Source organism: Anopheles gambiae, chromosome 2 (assembly GCF_943734735.2).
Source record: "Anopheles gambiae chromosome 2, idAnoGambNW_F1_1, whole genome shotgun sequence".
Taxonomy (NCBI): Eukaryota; Metazoa; Arthropoda; class Insecta; order Diptera; family Culicidae; genus Anopheles; species Anopheles gambiae.
This window is the reverse complement of record NC_064601.1, coordinates 37,850,195-37,871,550: the sequence shown is the minus strand read 5'-3', so window position 1 is coordinate 37,871,550 and position 21,356 is coordinate 37,850,195.

Here is a 21,356-nt window from a genome sequence, read left to right as displayed (position 1 = left end):
CACTTTTCTACGCTGTACAATCTCGTCGCAGTGTGGATCCGGTGTACACTCAGCTGCTCGAAATATTGCAACGGTAAGCGATGCAACTCTTTCCGAGCACTCGTGTGCTGGCTGTAGTAGATACGCCCGATGGCACCCGGCATACCGCGGCACGGGAGTACGGAACGCAGAAGGTTTACAGTTTATAGCGCTGTAAAGATCCGGTATCGGCACCGGTGGGCGCTTCCACCATCTCCCAGGTGGAGATATGACTCTATTTAAGCTTGCCTTAACGGTGTACTGTGCTGGTGGTGTTGGTTGTGGCAGTGTGTGGCAGTGGTATAGGTGAAGCCTTAGAAAATACCTGCACAGTTTGGTAGGAGAAATTAGTCCCGCGATGCCATTCCCGAGTGCCGGTTGGTTTTGGGAGTGGATAAATAAAAATATTTCCACCTGCCGCGGGATGGCATGTTCCCATACCAAGGTTGGGTTGTTTTTTAGCTGACGTCAGCGAAGAGAAACATGATTAAAGAACTCTGCAGGAAATGTGTTGGTGTGTGTGTGTATTTGTTATGAGCATTTTTCGAGAACGACGTTTAAGAACATTTTCCACATGTAGGTCAAGTAGCTTTGAGGTTGAATTAAGGGGTTAGGAATTTTTGAAAAAATACTTTTCTTCACATGTGCATTTTTGGGCCTTTGTTTTGATGTGTTTGGAGCACACGGTCTCTCTTCGATATGCGCATTGGAAGGAAAGGCCACGAAAGAACGAATAATAATCAAGGAATCAAGGGGTTGTTCCCGAGAGTAGTCATTATACAATTTTGGATAATTTGTACGAAAATATCATGTTAGTTCAACTTTCTGTCGATCTAATTATTTTTATTTTAAGGGAGGAAAATAAATCTGCCTAGTTTTGGGAAACATGGGAAGTAATTCAAAGCTCTCCTATTCCGTTCAATTTCCATGACCATTATTATGGATCTCCTGCAAGATACTCTTGTAACTAATTCTTTAAAATTACTCATTTGAGCTCGTTGCTGTAACACGATACAGTTCTTATTTTTATATTAAAAATATCTCTTTTTTACAACAGTGCCTTTAATAAGTGTTTGAAGCAGGAAGTTGTTATTTACTTTATCCTTATATTACTTAAAACAACAAAACACACAAACTAAATTCGAGTTGTTATTAAATTTAGAAAGGCACATGTTAAATGTTTGAATTTACTTTTTGAATTGAAATACATATGAATACATTTTCCCTACATTTCCATACTGTGTTGGAGTGGTTTCAATTTTGAAACTCCCAATTACTGCGCCGAAATTCATCCTCATGCACACTATCCAAGATTTCCAAAAATCAAGTCCTTACTCACAAATTGATCCCTTGCTAATTAGTAAGTGCTTGATCGCGCCACTTATCCTATTGCGGAGCGCAACCGAATCGACAAACACATCCACCGAACTCCATCGTACAAGCGGCGAAGATGGAGCCGGGTGGGCTTGTGAAACGAGCCAAAACATCTTCGTCCGGTCCCGGGTCCGATAGTCCGACCAGCCGCTCAATATTATTCATAACGCTTTTATTTAGTCGATGGTGGTAAAAAATTAATTGGATTATGGAAATTTCGCTCTCTATGATCGATTGAACGGTGCGCGGCTGTGTTGAATCGCCCAATGCCTGGAAGTGCCTCGTACGGCTCATCGACCGCATCGAAATGCGTGCGTGTTCTGCAGTACCACACTGCTGCTCCTGCTGGTGGTGGTAGTTTTGCAGCGCAAAAAGCGAGGAAATTGTTTGTTTTGAAGTGAGAGAAAATTTCCAGAGAATGCGAACCGAGCTGTGGCCGCACAAAAAGCCGGGCGCTTAGCTTGGAACGGTATTGATGAAGGCGATGATGTTGGCGTTCGATGCCGACGTTTCGATCGTTTCCATAGAAAAGCGTATCGATGGTGTCCGGTTTTGGGGCAATTTTTGCGCCTCTACCGGTATGAAGTGACCATTTATCATCGTTGAGCGTTTGTGCAACGTGGTCGGGATGTTGTGTGTTAGCGCTTTTGTTATTACTGTTTTGCAATCTTGCTCGACGAATCCGTTTGTTCTCGGTATCGCATCCTGGCCACACGCGGTTTGATTCTTCTGGCAAACGCGTGTTCGTTGATTTTTGTGTAATTATAATCCATTGCTGAACGCCAATAGCGTTACTAACGGCAACTGATTGCAGTTACTCTATCGCAGGCGCACGGTTTATTTACAAATGCGTCGTTAAATTGCAAACGATTGACGTCACGTTGGTGTAGCACCTAGCTCATATAACCGGCGGATGGTAAGCAGGTCGTATTTTAAATCACACTAAAATGAAAAAAGGGTAAAAATGCGAAACAATTGTTGAGCTGGCAAGGGAAAAAATAAGCTTACATTTTGTGCGATGTATTAGTACAATAATATTGATAACTTTTTATGTTTCTGCAATTTAAAAAAAAAAAAGTAAACTTGTACAAGTAAGTACTTGTTTTGTACAAGTAAACCATGAATCGCATCTAGCCACTGATGTTCATATATTATTAATATGATCCTCTTGAACAGGGAACTGTAAAAATACAACCATAACTTGTACAATGTTTGCATGGGATACAAAATTCATCAGAATCGATCAATGTCCACGCTATCAGCCTACATCATTAATCAAAATTCTTTCAATTCATCTTTACTCAGATTACCAACGCTTCAACGAGCGATCAAGTGTTATATTTGTAAAAAAACACTATCACATTGGCTATGTTGACGATGGTATGCAAAATTTGAAACTTTTGTGGCTAGTAGACCATCACGAAATAAAACAGCTATTTACATTAATCTTTAAACACGTTTATTGGTATTCGGAATAGCAAACGTTTAAAAAATACATAATTTTCAGAACGTTTCACATATAACATTCACAATTATATTTTGTTTTAATTTGTAATCCCTTCGCTACTGCATTATTTCTGATTTTCAACTTGAATTTACATAATCACATATGTGCCAAAAAATGGGGGTATGATTGCGCGAATACCCCATAGAGCCATCTTTTTTGTGCGTACAACATTGTTTTTCGGTTGTATTTAGTTTCTACTTTTCGAAAAATATGTTCCCGCTTATCTTAAGAAAAATATGAATAAAGCAAAAGCTTAAAGGCTGAACTAAATCAAGAACAATTAGCACCAATGTTCACCCAAACCGGATTATCGCAAGCTAATCCTTTCTCAACGTTAGACGACCAAATCGGATGTCCTTAAAGTGTCAAGCGTTCTTAGCGTTCCAGCAAACGATTAGAGTGAATCAGTAAACAAGAGGTACAATTGATGCCGGTGCTCTTTTAATGGCCTCCGGTAATTGACACAAAGCAGCGATCTCCGGATTCATTTCTTGCGGAGCTCACACCACAGCACATTAGTGATGGCAGTAGAACGTATTTAATGAAACCAACAGAGTAGAACATTGGGTTCATTCCGCAAAATAGCGATGAAGACACACTGGACTGTACTGCTAAACGCAGGTAATGCTTGTCGAGGGATACAAAAGAGCAAGAGCCAGACGAAGTTGATGGTTTGACGCAACATCATGATCATCACCATCATACCCCATCATAGAAGAGCAGACACAGAGGCAGCCGAACATGGAAGGAACGGTACAATCGGACCAATCGTTGGAAAATCTGCGATGTGTTAATCGGAATCGGGCCATCCGTAGTAGCAGTTCTTGATGTTGGTTGGCATGCGTTGTTACTGTTGTGATACTTGGAGCAATTGTTGGTATCCTTTCGAGAGAGGTCAAAATCCTTTTTCCTTCCCCTCAAGGGCATGAGATCCAATGACAAGACAGCTGTAGGTCTCTATTTGGGTGTCTGCACTCTTGAAGCGCTGGTTTGTGGCATTCGAGAATGGTTTAATTGTCGTATAATTTGCCTTTTGCTCAGCACCACTTGCCATCATTGCCTTACGATCCAAACGTCTGCTCTGATTACACGAATAAAATGGCATACAATTATGACGGTTTATAGCTGGAAAATTGAGTGCGATCTCATGTGGAGCGTTCTCAGATAACGTAGCTGTTTGTGTGTGTGTGTGTGCATATGTGTGTTTCCTTACCATGCATCTCATTCGCTGCAATGAAATGGAGAGGAAGGCAATTACTTCCGTCACCATTTGCACCATGATGCGTTCGTCGTGTGCGGTGTGACTTCCGGGCGCGTTGTCGCGACGGGTAATGCGTTTGCTGTAGCGTTTCCGGCTCAATTTCGCTACAGCCGCTACGGAAGGTGCAGCAGCATTTCGTGTATAATGCTTACGAATGGATGCATTCTACCGTGCGCAGGCTGGTGGAGTTTTGTGCTGCTATGCTATGCAGCATTATACAGGCCAGTGTGGCACCGGTAGAGTAGTGAATGAATGGGAAGGATGGCGTAAAAAAGAAAAAAAAAGAAAAAAAGGAACGACAACCCATGCAAAGGCAGAACAATTATTGCACCCGTTCATTGTCACCTACACGGTGTTGAGGTGTTTATTCGGTATGAATAATAATTTTCCTCACGGATCGCTTTCAAACGTTGAATTGCTGTGAGTATTCTGTTCCATCACCATCCTCTTTGCGTATGGTTGAATGCTGCATTTATGTATGGTTTATGCATGTGCAAATGATATGACCGTGAATCACCTCTGAAGATCGGTTGAATGGTGTTAGAGGTCAACCAGAAATAAGCTCGAATGAACGCGTTCATTTATGGTTGATGATGTTAGGTTTCATGAAAACAGTCACGTTTTATGGTCAATAAATTTGTTTTCGTTTGACCTTTTCGCGGCTGAACATTTGCTATTTTATTTTCAATTTGAGCAATAAATAATTTGTTTGTACATTTCTGTAGAATGTAGCATAATTAAATTGTACATCAGTAACAAAAAATGTGAATTATTTTTCATGCAGTAATTTTTTTTTGAAATTGAAGCCAACTTGGAAAATAAGAAAATATGGTTTATTGTGATAACATAATTGTTTATCTAACAAATTGTACTCTATTTATAAAAATAATTACTTAGACTGCTTGTAATAGTGTACACTATTTAGATTGAGCATTGCAGCCTGGTCATTATTTCTGAAAAAACAACTATGTCATGAAAATTAAGCATAGATACAAACAAAACAATAACGATGTCGTAAACGATGTTTTATTATATAAATATAAATTATAATATTTTGACCCACTTTCCTCCTTATGTAACAAGATATTGTTTGTAATGTTGGGAGAAATCTCCCGCAATAAATTACTTGAAAAAATCTTAGAATTAAGTCGCCAACTTATTAATTTCATATTTTAATAAAATCTTGAATCGAGGCTAGTAAAACTCCTTAACAGTCATAAAAATAGTAATCTTGTAGTATTAATTTGTAATACGTTAACGTACGCAATTGATGAATGATGCATAATTGTTATTAGTATTGTTACTCAAAACTATAAAGGACACTCTACCCAAAAAAAAAACTTTTTAAAATGCTGTGAAGCTGCAACCACGATGAAATATGTGCAATGAATGTTAAACGATATCTCTTTACGTGAAAAAAAGAAAACCAATACAGCACAAAGCACAAGAACCGTAAATCTATGATATATTTATGGACCGGTTTCGATACGTTTGCGATGTTATTGAAAAGCATCATCATCATGAATCTTGATGAAATGTGAATTCTGTCACTACCACATGAACGTATCGCAAGGTAATAGAATAGGTGGATGGTGTCCAAAGATATGTGTTTGCTGCACCACTACCCTGCAAGAAGGCTGGGATAAGGAAAAACAAAATTCAATTTATATTTCATATCTTGCGTTTTTATCTTCATCCATTGCACGAATCCGTATATAACTAAGCGCATAGTGTTGCTTATGTTTGAGGTAGTTTTACGGTGAAAAGATTTCCGTTTTTATATTTTCCGCTGCTTGTTGAGGGAAAGCGTGTGATTGCTGAACCATTCGGATTTGCAGAAGCAATGAACTGGTCAATCAAAATGGGATGCTTTCAAGTTAGTGCACTACCTACAAACTTTGCTGTAATCGAATCGACAAAAAAACTGATAAAGCCTCCTGTATCCGTTTTTGGGTTAATATACGTGGATCAGCCGTCCCAAGCAGGAGAGAAGTGGAGAAAGCATAGAATACAGGACCGCTCACTCCACCAGCGAAGGAAACGGCACATTCTGCCGTGAAGCGCATGGTGTGAGCGATTCATAATTTATTCATATTTCTTTAACGTTAAGAGCAATTTGGTGTGTGGCGAAGGTGTGGAGGTGCAAATGGAATAGCTTCCGACTCGTGGTATCGTACAGGGTTTTTTGTTTTTGTGGTGTTTGTAAGTAAGTTTTTATCGTGTCTGTTCCTATTTTTTCCAATTTCAGCAAAAAAGTTTTGTGCTTTACTGCGGTCTGTCCGTGGTGCGGACGCAGCAGAAGTAGTTGGTGGAAAAATGTGATAAAACAACCACAAAATTGATGACGGTGTTTATGATGAAGCACTTTCTACTTGGGGTGGAACTTTTCACCTCTCGAGGTTTTCATTTTTTTCCACGTTCAGCACAACGCGGCCCACTGTCTGATGAAGTATTCAAATGCCAGGGAATAATATTCAAAGTGAATGTAGACGTTTGGAAACAATGTTCAAATGACGATGTAATTAATGAACAAGAAATGGGTAGTAAAAATGTGAGAAATAGAGCTCAATGGAGTTTTGCTTGAAATATGGCAATGTCTTATAGCACAAAATGTCTAAATTATTTCATATTGCAATATTGCAATTATGTTCTACGTTTTAGAGACTTAAAAAAAGAAAATTTTAAATGAATGTAAAAATGAATTCCTTTAAGATTCATGTTAAAAAAAATGACTTCAATACGGGCTGAAATCATTAGACCGTTCGTATCGCGAGGTTAATGGGCCTCCAACGAAGGCTCACCCGGGCTAAGTGTTGTAAAACGATACGGTAAAGCCATCAGCACGCTTCTGTTCAAATCTGCAGCATCCTTCTCCGTTCGATGGCTTCATACAGCATTACCATTCGGAGCAAGGGGACGGTGAGCGGCGAACGTTTCGTATTTAATTACAATCTCGTCCAGACACTTGCGGACGTAACCGGTTTGGGGAGAATTTTCTCCGCTGACCTAAATCCTCGCAGGAACGCGATTAAGCGAGAGCAATCACTTTGACACGATTTTGTTATCGAATTATTTCGATTACAGCCAGCCAGATGGGCTACGGAAGGCAGATTGAATTGTGGCAGCGTATCGACTCGGCGATGGTACATCTGCGCGAGTCTCCTTAGCAAACGTTCTTGTCTCATTTTCACGTCCTCTCCAGCGAGGCAAGGAAAATGGATGGATTTAATTGGCAAACTTGGTAGTTTTATCGTGCGAGCGTGGTGTTAAATTGCGCAGCAGCCACTTTGTGCACGGGCTTCGGCTGCACATATTTAAGCTCGTGTCACTCTGGGGAGCAGTAATTGAAACGAGCTTGCAACCGAACGCAAATGTGCATTGTGCACGTGCGTCGTTGCACAACACTACGTACACTTACAGCCAATTGTTCCCCATGCGCCTCTGCAATACAGAACTGCGTTGGTAGAGAATCAATTCCGTTAATGAATAGTATTCGAGGAATAAACTCGAGCACGAACATGCATTAGGTTGCACTGTTGTGTGTTGCACGGTGTAAAATGATTTTGGGGGATTGTTTCACTCTGTTCAATACCATTACGCACACTGCAGGATTTAATTCCAGCTCTTCTGATGTTGGTACGGGAGGTTTTGAAAACACCAGCGGTGTAATAATGCGAATAATTGATGGGCTTTTGAAATGTAAGGACGAAATGGTTCGGTGTATTGTGGTTCAATGAGTGTAGAAAATGGTGGAAGAGTGAGATATAGACATATTTGGAGGGAAGGAGAGGAGAGGAAAGCTATAGTAATAATGAGCACGATTGTCCTACCGGGCTCAAGCTGATTACTATCTATTAAGAATTAACCATTTTTGGATATCCATTTTAATAACTTATCAAAGTTTTGTGTAATCTTTAATGGCTCGATCTTTTGTGAGATCTTTGACGATATTTTGTTTTCAAATAGCTAAATAATTATCTCCGTTGGGGCGTATCCGTGACGCAGGCCTTAATTTGCACGACTAAATGACATGCTCCTTTGAAAGTGTTCAATATACTGTGTATAGTTTTGTTTTATAAATTAAAGCATTATTCCATGTTTCATCAAGTCGATGGTCGTTGCTTTTCCGGTTGTATAAACCGACACAAAACTACAAAACTACATATGGTACAATCTTTTTGAAAAGAAAAAAATGGCCAAAGAACTTAATTTAAAGGTACAAATAAAGCAGCTGGTAGTTGCTAAAGAACTCCAATCGAACTCAACCAACTTCATGGTCTCGTGTGTTCTTCGCCTAATTGTATAGGACACTGGATGTGTGCTTAGTTCACAAATTGATCTGATGTTCCCGTTGTTACGAAGGATGCAGTTTGGAAAAGTTTCAACCGTGCTACGTACAAAGCACAAGCTTTGTAGTTTACCTTCCACCGAAATGGATCGTACGCTAGGTGATTGTTTTTAATTCAATAATCTCAGCTTCAGTTTCTGCCAGCAGCGGTCCTGTTTAGTTTGTAGGAAAAGCGTAACTTTTATGGTGAGTAAATGTGACAAAGCTGGTGCGAGGAATAGAATGGATGCGCTATGGAAACAGAAAGCACTTAACGAGGTTTCAAAAAGATTTAAACTTTTTTCTAAATTTGTAATATTGAAATCTTTCTTCTTCATATGTATTTCAAGGAAAGAAATGTGTGTTAAAGTAGTGGATAAATTAATCGTTACACGCATATTGTAGTACATTATTTAGATAACTTACGCAACTTACGAACCGATTATGATATTATGGTATATCAACCAGACATAAGGCTTGATACATACAGAAATTATCCGCAGTACTCGATACTCGATATACGCGAATTCGCAGTACGCAATTCCTCCTCATTAGTCGGCTTCATGTGTTTTTGCAAATATTTTAATATTTCGATATAATTAGTGCTCTTTTTGAAAAGCGTGCTTTTTAAAATGGTTGAATATCATGTTACATCGAATTTGTGCAAGAGATACCCGTTTTTCAACAAAAATATTTGATTAAAAAAAAACGTTTCGATATTATTCGACCCTCGAACGGTAATATATTCCTTTTTTCGATAGGATTCCGCTATACGCGTAAACTCGACATGTACTATAGTGCTCTGTACCATACGATAGCGTACAACTGCAAATGCAAAATGCGAAATGTAAAATGCATTGAGAACAGGAATCTATCAATTGTGAATGATACAGAAGCCGTAATAACGTTTTAGTTATTTATTGGATATTCGTTACATGGTTTATAAAGATTTATTCCATCGTTCTATATAGAAACGTTCAGCTTTATGAATTGAATTTTCTTCTTTCCTTCCGTGAATTAAATAAACCTGCTAGAAGAAAATAAGAAGTGAATTATTAGCGACATCTGAACACCGATGTACAACAATAGTCAACTTACCACTACGACATAAATCTATATTGAATAAAACAAAATAACATGAGAAGTTTATTTTTATTGCCTCACAAACAGTCGAAAGGATATCTGAAGGCTAACGCGCATTACACCAAAGAAATTTCAATGTGGGTTGCGGCTGAATAAAATCCACAGCAGTGGCTTATGTTTTATCTTTTCCTTGTAAGAAAAAAGGAAATCTTTTATTTTCCTTTTTTTAAAGCGATTCCTCATCCACGCTCAGTTTGTATCGCGTTATTGAAAGTGGGTTGCTCTTGTTTTTTTCTTACCGATCAGCATCACTATTGGACCAGCTCGATTTGGGGTTAGCTAGTCAGTAAGCCATCCAAGCATGATTGTTAAGAACGGGCGTGTTTCCTTTTTTTGGTCTTCACACTTTTATTTGCCACCTCACGCAGCTCCATGTATATCAACGCATTTTATGAAACTGAAATTGATTTATGGGCTCAATAAAACCCATAATTCGCTGTGCAAGTCTAGTTTCGACCCAAAAAGGTTCTTTCGGGAAAATGGTACACACTACCATACAGCCACATACACATACGCAAAGGGACAAACGATTCCTTTATCTAAAACAAAGATTCTAAGGAACGGTTTCTCGAAGAGGGTTTGTTTCACTACCCTGCCCTATGATGCCCCCGATAGAGGTGCAGTGCACGGGTTCGTTCAATTAGATAAAACAGAAATCATTATCATTCCGTCGCTTCGTTCTCGGGGCTACTCCAATTCAGCCGGAAGCGATGGAAGATAATTAAATTCAGCTCGTTCGCAACGGACACTTCAAAGGACGTTCAGCGGACTGTTCAACGGAATGGTTCACAATAGTACGACTGCACCACACCGGTGCGTGGATGCGGAGTCAACCCGAAGTGTACGAGCGATTAGTGATCGTGAGTTATGAGTGTCAAGAGCAAAATGAAGCTGGGGTAAATTATGCTTAATCCACTTGTGAAAATATTCTGCCCTAGGAGCGTTCCGTTCCAAGTGTCGTGGTTAAGATGGGGATGAGGGTTTTTTTGTATTGCATCTTCGCTTTGCAAACGATAATTCCGGAATCATGAGCCGCTCACGAGTAAATCCAACGTGCTAAACTGGGCGGTATGTGGAAAATCTTGCAACGGAAAGTACGCCCGATAAAGCGCACCACATCAAGCGCCTCAGATGACCAGCGACGCTTGGGGATGGACCACGTGTCCTTGCCTACTGATTGGCCGCGGAAGCTCAACAATGCAGGAGGGAAAAAAGGGAACACATAACACAGAACTCTTCAGAATGCGGCACTAGCAGTCGAGATGAAACATTATGATGAGGAATACGACCATCAACGCAACGAGAGAACGAAGCAAAAAAAATATATGAAAGATATAAAAGGATCCGGATCCGGGATTAGAATAAATTCCATTCTAGGTATCACACACACACACTCTCTCTCTCTCTGTATCTCTCTCACACATACACATACACACTTCACTCCCACCTCGGCGATTCCGTTTGGATGTGTATGATTCATGCTTTGCTTTTCCACTGTTTCCCGTTTGTTATACCCTTTTCCGGCATCGCAGACCCGGTTCCGCGTACCGTACCACGTAACGCCGCTAACGTACCAACGTTTGTGCTACACTTTGCTACATTGCCAGCAATGATTTCACACCCGTAAGGGGGCCAGTGCGCTGAGTGGCTCTAGTTTGGGAGGGGCACATGACGGGACGGGTAGTCCGTTATGAAGAGTGGAAAAATAATATCCTCAAGCGTTATTATTTAATCACGAAAAGCTTCGGAATGTTTCGAAAAGATATCTCATGTGGCATGCTTCGGATGTGTCGGAAAAAGCCCGTGCTTCACGGTAGTACACCCAAATCGTCCGGGAGGACCTGATTACCCGGGGCCAGCCACACTCGCACATACACACACATGCATATACACAATAACAAGAGCGTGCTGGGTCTGAATGTCGGCCCGACTTTGCCTTCGTCTGCAGTGTGGTGAAGCATTTAATTTATATAAATATATATTCTCTGTCAGTGAATAATATCTTCCCTATCTCGCTGTACCGCTGACCGGGGGCATACGAGAGCGGAGGAGTGTTGAGACAGAAGCGTTTGCGGTGCTTTGAAGTGCCCGGTAAAAATAGGTTAAACGTAGCTGCACCACATCGAAACGGGACATGCCGGTTTGCGTCGTGTTCTCTGCCCCTTTCGTACACCCGCAGACACCGTAAACGGCACAAACTTTACCCTCGCATCAAGCCATTAATCCAACGACGGCTGGTCACGTGCGGAACTAATGAAAGAAGAGATCATCGGTTGAACTTTTGGGCAAAGTTGTGACGCTCGGACGATGGTGCCAACAGTTTGGATCGCTGTGTATTTGCGCGATTTCCCGCAATGCCTTTGCCGTGAAGTTATGAAACCGGTGCGCAACGTCCGTTCCCTTTTCGTGGGAACATTTGGGTATACGCCGAGCGGGTAGGAATGCTAGTTTTCCGTGAGACTTTCCTGTTTCGCATCGTAACCGATGCACTCGTGCTTTAATATTGTGTGCTGGAAGTAGGAAACCCAAGAGCGTCCAAGTGTCCGATCGTATCCTCTAGACGCTTTTGTCAGAAGCAAGATAGCTACACACAAAAAAAAACAATCTGGAAAAATGAAGCGAACTTTCGATAACAGTGTTAGCCGCTAGGGAAAAAACTACCGATCGGACAATAAAACAAGCTAGGAAGTAAAAGGTAGCATTGGTGAGAGCCAAATCGTACGTGAAGGCAACTGCTTGCACAAAAGAAAATTGGTTTCCGCTCGTGGAAGAATCTTTGAATGCATTCGCGACAATCAAAGTCAATAGATAAAGGCGATGCGCGGTGTAGAAAACCTCTAACCACCGACCTGAAGTCACTGCAAGGAAAAGAAAAGCTATGGCACTAGAAAGATGTCAATGAGTTGGAAAAGTTTTGCTTGTAATGTGCCTTCACGACACCGACAAACGGCCGGGTGGAGTTGTGGAGGTTGAAATTGAATTAATTCCATTTCGATGCGACGCGATTGGTGGAGGTGTTGGAAACAAAGTGATTAAGACAGTTGGTTGGTAAATGTTAAATCGTGAATGTATGGACCTAAGGCAACATGGAGCAATTTTATGAACCGTAAAGGGGAGATGTTGGGCATTTCGTGAGTGGAAAAGGAATGCAAATTACAATAGAATGCAAAGAGTAGTCTTGTGGAAGGTGCATAGAAAAAATAAAAACCTTCTTTAAATACAACAACGTTACTGACCGTCTCTTGGTCAGGCCGGTTTGAACACTTTGGGTGATTTGAAGGTACAGTCGCCGAATCGTACGACTTAACAACATGCCCGTCATGGTTTCGTGCTCCGAATGGACCGATAAGATTAATACCAGTAAAACAACCAGTGTTCCATGTACGGGTTCTTTGCAAGATGTCGCTCCATCCTATAACAAATTTTACAAAAAGGTTCTCATTTTCAATCTCTCACTATAGAGCGTTACTTTTTCACTCTATAGTGAGACGATGTTGGTTAGTGAGTTGATGTTAGGTACGGATAACTTGGATAATTTTTGTACCGTGTTGGTTTTCTTGCACACTTTGTACCGACATAGCGATTCATCGATGTAGGCGTTGGACGAAAAACGATCGCAAGACTGTTCAAGATGCTGAAGAGCGGAAAGAGTTCGTAGAATACGACATTCCCGGGATTCGATAAGGCGTATGCCAAGATACCACGGGACTTGATGTTACCTGGAACATATGATCCGAAAGATCAAATTTATCGCAAACAGTGTGTATTTTGATAAAAAAAAAATATTCCAACCGGTACACCATTCACAATTCAATTTTTAGTACATTAAGTAAAGAAAATTATCGAATCCTATACACTGCAATGTTTGTAATAAATAATATTAGCTCACAAAAAAATCTTTTACAAAGGATTCAAAAACAAACTGATTATTTGAAGTGCAATTCTTATATCGTTGATAAGACGTATATGTCCCAATAAACGTTGCGTAGCCCTTTAACCGGGCCATTTTAACTAGTCCTATAACAAATTTTACAAAAAGGTTCTCATTTTCAATCTCTCACTATAGAGCGTTACTTTTTCACTCCTATAGTGAGACGAAGTTGGTTAGTGAGTTGATGGTAGGTGCGGATAGCTTGGATGATTTTTGTACCGTGTTGGTTTTCTTGCACACTTTACACCGATATAGCGATTCATCGATGTAGGCGTGTGACGTAAAACGACAAACCATAAACAAACATACGTATATGAAGTTGTGTAAGGCCGCAAATACACGACGCGAAAAAAGATGTCGAAGGGAATGTCCCAGAATCCTTGGTTATTGTAGGACGTGGACGTGAACCACTTTGCTCACCGACAAATCAGGATCAGTACACCGTCGAAGACTACAAATAGAATTGGCTGCAGCAAGCTGTCGAGGACCACAAAGCGCTACGATTTATTAATCAGTACCTTTGCGAAAAGATGCCGCGGAAGGCGCTGACGATGTTTCCGAGTATGCCGCATTTAGCCAACTTTGAGCAGATACAGCCAGACCTGCTACAATGCGCCATATCCGCTGCAAAAATATTTTCCCTGGTGAACGTGAAGCACTCTTATGCTTTCGATGTGCTGGACAACATATTATTGTAGTAAACCTGAACCGATTGATCAACGAACTACAAACGGTGTAACATGTAATTACCGCAGCAGTGGACAGCTACGGGTTGACAAAACAATCAATCCGAGAGGAGACACATACTGGACAAATATTTTTCCTTGATGGTCCTGGTGGCACTGTGAACCCGTTTCTGCTCGAAACTATTTTTGCGTACACGCGAACTTGCTGGACGCTGGAACAGTTCCTATAACATCCGTGTACAGTTAACACAGGCTGAATTGATGAAACAGGCATCACGGATCGTATGGAACGAGACATCCATGAGCAGCCGCTATGCTGTAGAAGCTCGCGCCTTGGAACGCGTCCTGCAGGATGTTATGGGTAATCGCCAAACGTTCGGTAATAAGATGCTTCTACTATTTGGTGATTTCCCAAGGATACTGCCAATCATCCCGCGTGATATTAATGACCAGGTCCTGCAGCAGTGCATCCGACTCAACATGCTGTTGGGAAAATTTAGGGTATTGCGTGTGCGGGAAAACATGCGTATGCAGACAGCCCAGACTGTTCAAGATGCTGAAGAGCCGAAAGAGTTCGCAAAATTTCTGCTTCGTATTTCCGTACGGCATATGATATTCCCGGGTTTCGATAAGGCATATGCCAAGATACCACGGGACTTGATATTACCTGGAACATATGATCCAAAAGGTAAAGCAAATTTATCGCAAACAGTGTGAATTTGGATAAAAAAAATTATTTATTCCAACAGGTACACCACCCATAATTTAATTTGTAGTATATTAAATAGAAGAAAATAATATAAGCAAAGAACAAAATTTGTTTACAAAGGATCCAAAAACGAAATGATTGAATGATGTAAAGTTCATATATACCGCCCAAAAAACGTTGCGTAGCCCTGTAACCGGGCCATTTTAACTAGTAAAATAAAAGTCATAAAAGATTCTAGCTGTTATTTCACGTATCTTTTTAATTTATTTTATTTATTGAATTTTGTCATCCAGTTATTGATAAGGCCGGTGTACATTGTCCGTACTCGCTGGTGTAATTTCAATTTTGACTAGCGCATCTGGCAATGGCTGATCGAAGCATTTTACCTATTTGGAGCCACTTCAGAATTTATGTAATTTTTCCAAGATTTTTACTTAAATCGGACAAAATTAATTTTATTTTGAGATCCAGTACGACCATTCCCTCGATGGCCAAAAAAAATCATCCACCAGCCGCCTCCAGATGCACTAAGGAAACTCAAATTTACACTAGCGAGTACGGAAAATTTAATCCGGCCTTAAGCCTACATAACATCCTTATGATTATAAAAATAAGTAGCGAGTTACAAAACCGACTGAAAACTGGCCGCAATTGCACTGTTCGAATAACAATATAATCATAGTTCACACACATTAACCGGTAATATGGTTTTTTTATAACTGAGTTGATTATTTATGACTTCTGATACACACTCAGATACAGAGACTGGTATATGAATATGAATAGTATTAGATAAATTAGATAAATTATAATACATCCCAGCGTGAGGGTTTGAAATCAGACTTATCTTTCATTGAACTCATCATCTTGAAAGAATTGGAAACTTTTTTATTTTTATTTGAAGAGGTTATCGAGCCAAATAGCCTTAAAGTCTTCATAAAAAACCAAAATAAAAAACTTGAAATTAAAGATTACATAATTTTGTTAAAAACTTTCGCACTTTATTTTCATACTTGAAAGTCATAACCCCATCGAGATGTTTTAATTCATGAATGATTTATTTCCGTGTGGGGAAGAGAGTTCGTTTATTGTATTTAAGTTTGATGCGAAGTGTGCTCATATATTTGTGCTGTATATATTTGTGCTCATGAATTTGTAACCAAAATTGATTTCTTAAATTTAAATTTCTAGTAAAATACATGTACAACGATTCTGGTTGTTAATTAAATTCACTTATGTTTATCAAAAAACACTTCTACTGATATCAATACTACCTGAATAATTACTCCAATGCAGTTATGCAGGCAACATACACGATCGTATCGTCATAATTGAAAAGTGTTTAATTACCTTTAAACAACGTCATCTGGCTTTATTTGAGCGTTGATTCTCAAACGCTACCATACAAACTGCAAAATTCAATGGTTCACTTCAGCATTCGTCTTCAGACGCCAGAAAGTATCACACTCACACAAAATAAACATAAATTTCCAAAGCATTCGGCAAGCTGGGGTTGACGGGACGTAGAATTGGCTTCTAAAGACTTCCGCAGAAAAAAAAGCGCAAACCCGCAAACAAAACACATCCTTTGAGAAGGAGAACGGATTTTATTGGAACGATTTTCGTTTTTAATTAAATCGCATTATTTTATTGTTGCAAAACTGTGCTCGAACCGTTCGCGTGCTGGTGCTTCTACTCTTCCCCTGGTGATGAAACGTTGTGAGAAGGATGAATGGTGCGGTGCTCGGCGAAGTGGTGCAGAAGAAAGATGTCTGAACCGTAATCTTCTTTAATTAAATGAAATCTAATTTAACGATTCAAGCATCGCGAACGGCATCGGTTTGGTAAAATCAGGAACAAGGAAACAAGACTTGCACCCGCTAGAAACGATGGTTTCTAGCCGGAGAAGGTGACAAAGATGTTGTTCGTAAAATGTGCTACAGTACCGAACGCTTTCGATGTAGTGTGCCACCTAGCAGAGCCATTGGAGCCGCTCTTCTGCTCTGTTGTGGTGGGCATTTTTATGTCCCGCCCGCGAGCATAATCGCATCGATTCGCCAAGGAAACACCTCAAGAGTGCGCGGAAACCTCACGAACATGGTGATAATTGAATGCTATAATTGTTTGGCACACTGTTTATCGCCAGCAGGAGGTGCCCGTATGATGGCGTGGTCCTCGTACAGCCTATTGAAGCTGCTTCATTGAAAGGCCATTTTCTGCGGTGCAGCAGAACGATACGGTAACGGAAGCGATTGTCTTCACCGTGCAGCGGGATGCCTTTCATTAGGTGAATCCGATAGATTAACTTATCGCACCAGGCGCATCGTTGGCGATGATCCGGGCGAACTGCCCTGGGTGGAGGTGCCTGATTGATGCACTACAGAACCACGGAGCCGCACCTGCGGGTGTTGTGTGACGGGAATACGCGTATCAGATGGTCACTCGCCGGGTGGGGTAGCGTTGGCGACGTTAAGCACCACTCGGATTGCAAGGATAATGCTTATGGTTAGCCTTATCGACGGCAAACCCCAGCAACGGCAATGTGGAAATGGCGGAAACAGTTTCAAATAAAATCGAGAAAGATAAATGATACCTCGTTTATCAACGGGGCCAGAGCGTGCGAGGATCGTGCTGACGATGGCTTCCCGTGGAATGTTGGCATCAACGAAATGTGCTCCGCTCGTTTCTCACTTCGTGCTGCAAGCATACTGAAACCGATTTTTTGTTTGCGATACCTCTCATTCTCGCTCTCTCTCCCCGTCTGAAGTTACTCTATTCGGAGAATAGTTTTTTTTCTGGCCGTGCCAGTGTTTCTGCTTGTATGTGTGCGAGTGTTTGACTGTTGGTATGGCTTATAGCAGCCAATTTTATGCTCACTTGTGCACAGCCAGTGCCGGCGGTATACTGGCAGAAGAAAACCAACTTCCGGAAGCAAGAATGTTGACCTGGGTACAAACCGCAGCACGGTGACGGAAACGACGACGAGGACGACGACTGGCCGCAGCCTGGACCGTCGTACTCGCACGGCACTGGCAGTGCTGGCTGCCAACCGCAAGGAATAAGATTAATGAATGTTTAATGAATTGTTTTATTGCATGGTAATCGTGTGATAACGTCTTTCAATTGCCGGAAGGTATGAAAACGGAAGCAAAAAAAAAAAAACAACTGCCATGTCGCTGTTCGGTGTGTAGGTTTTAAAAGGAAAGATTTGTATTTGCAACTATGTGTGTGTGTGAAAGTTGAACAGTAACATGGGGGGTTTCAGTAATTAGCTCTCCTGTTTATGCAGGAAAGACATGATTTCAAGTGAGAGAAGCTTAATGAATGGTAGATTAAAAGAAAGATAATTCAAACAAAAATTGAGCATAACTAAAAATTATTCCTTACCCACCACAAGAGTAAATGGTGAATGCGAGGAAAGCGATGTGTTTATCTAGATTTTAATTTATGTTTTAACCAGTTTCAAAAACTGAGCCCGCTGACATGTAGATACGACAAAAGCTCTCTAGAACATACAACGGTGGTAAAAAAGTATAATTTAAATGATCTGTCTTAATAACAATAGTTTATTATAAAATGAAATATTTTTACAAGCTATAATACTAAGATAGATTTGATTTCATGGAGTACAACTGTTTATTTTTAATGGATCATTCCAACAGTTTAGAGTTTAGAAAGATTAATTAATATCTCACACATAATAGTTTAATTTTTTTTTTAAATAATATTTTTAAAATCTAAGTTAAGTTCCTTTATTTTTATTTTTAATAATTCTTTCTTGCCGTAGAACATTATAGCTCAATAACCATTTTCTACATTGAGATACAAATTTATAAAAAAAAATTTTAATTTGTATCCCAAATAATTTTTTACATTATTTTAATTATTAAATTAAAACTAAATTTAAATAAAATTAAATTATTGAAATTATTTCAGGTTTGAACATTTTTCTGAAACCCCCGCGGTGCTTCTGTGATATGAAAATTAATAAATATACTCTTCGCATTCAGTTCGAACAACGAGAGATTTACTTCTTGTACCTTTGATACCTTTGGAGTTCATATGCTCACGGTGCTTACACGCCGATAGATTTATCCATTGCAACCAACCAGAACGAACGATGACAGGCATATAAAACCCCGTAATAACTGCTATTCGTTGAAGTATAGTGGTTTGCACTGAAGCTAGGATTACAATGACAACGTTTCGAAGCTGGATGAAGGGGCTCCATTATTTCGATGTATCGTCCGACCACACTACTTTGGTATCCTGCTTTGCTGGGAACCTACCTGAAGGTTATTTTCTGCCGGGAACTTATTCGTTTTCATCACCACCATCATCATTGTCAGTGAGTCGTAGAATTTGTAGCTAGACAAAATAGCTAGAATGCCCGTTTATACGGTTCAATTGTTGCAAGTAGAATTATACAGCATGCGGTCAGAAACGATTAGATGAAATAGATAGTGAAGCGATTATAGTGAAGTGAACTGGTAGTAGAACGAAAGCTTTAATTATTCTGACCACAACATGAAAGATAAGAAAGGCAGGTGCGTAGCCGATTGAATGATTTATCTGCTTTTATGGGATTACTATGGATGTAGGAGGAATGCTCTGTTGGTATCAGTGTCACTTTGTGTTGAAATTTTGAGCTGAACAGTGTGACACCAAAGTATTTTTACAATGAAACTTTTGGTCATATCAAAACTACTTTTGTTTCTGGTCATTATTTCTTCTGAAAAGACCTTTAGTGTATCAGGTACTTTAAGGAATTTCATCGAATGTGCTTCACATTGTTCGATTGCTACTGTGTATCTGGTTGGGCTGGAACATCGCACTGTATTGGGACCATTGCTTAGTTTATCAAACGTCCCAAGAGTTATCATTGATGCTGAACAAACCATTGGAGTCCTAGATGAATCGTGTTTGGTTGTATTCTATTTAGATATGCAAAATGAAGTAAATGCAAATACCCGGAAAATAAATAAATAAATGCATTCAATCTCGCTTTATTTTCTCTTCTAGAGAGCGGCAACAAACATTATTTCTTCGAAATTCAATGAGCTGGGCTCTAGACTACGCACGGCAAAAGTGTTAATTTTGGTGGAAAATCATTTTTTCGATCTATCTTCAACTATAAATAACCTAGATTTAACATTTAGAAAAATAGGCATCTCTTATTGGGCAGTAACTACAGAACATAGAAGTCGTTCGCTAAAGTACACAATCCATCTAGCAGAGAAAACAACAATCGTCCAAAGTGTAATGGATTTTCAAACCGTTTACTCCCACCGCCGGTTAGAGGTTCTCGATCGTCTTAAAATCAACGCTCAGTGGATGGCCAATTTTCCTTACATCTACAAAGCAACCTTCAAAATATTGGATGGAATCGATAATCTGTTGTATTCGAGGCTTTTTGAGTATCTTCACGTTGATGCAACTATCATTGACGCTCGAAACCGCAGCCTGGACCCAAGTTATGCTGCTAAAGCGGTTGAAACAAATTTAGCATCAGGCAAGATGGATTTTACGATGACACGTAAACAAATTCGCAATGAAACACGTTTTCCTATGATCTTGCTACCGGAACTAGAGTATCTGAGTTTTGTAGTGCCGCGTGAAACTAGTGCCATTCATTTGGATAACTTATTTAGACCATTTTCACAAAGCCTTTGGGTAACAGTGGCATGCTCTGTGGTATTGGTTCATACTATAAATGCTCTGAGCAGAAGTGACACAAGCCTAGGTAACCTGCTAAGACGCATGTTTAGACTCGAGCCTGCAGGGAGTTTTCTTCAAATGTCTGTTAATATAATAACATTTATTTTGGTAGAGAGCTATTTTGCGCAAATAACTTCTTATCTGTTAGTTAATCGCTTTCACAGAGACCCAGATACTGTGGACGAACTATTAGCTACTAACATTTCAATTAGCATTACAGTGATTCAACGACGCTTTTTAAAATTGTTGGCAACCAAATTGGCTAACGCTGTCATACAACGTGCAACGATTGTTCCGTCTGTGATGAAATTATCCAAAGAGTATGCGTACATTGACACTCCGGCACGTGCATCGTACGTTATTAATTTACTGCATAAGCCTGATCCTGAATCGGGTCGTTTACCTTGCTTTGTTTTGCGCGAACCTCTGGGGACATTTCGTACATCGTACCTGTTTGCTCGCCATGCCATCGCTTTGAGGGACTATTTTGCGATTAATCTTGAATGGGTAAGAGCGTTTGGGTTTGCGAAGCTAGCTGATCGTAGGTACACGCAATTGGCCCAGAGTGTTGTTTTCCGTGCTGTAATTGTGGACGACCTGATAGGTTTTGAACATATGGTACCGTTTTGGATAGTTTTGTCCATGGGATGGGCTGTTGCCGGTGTAGTTTTCTTTCTTGAGT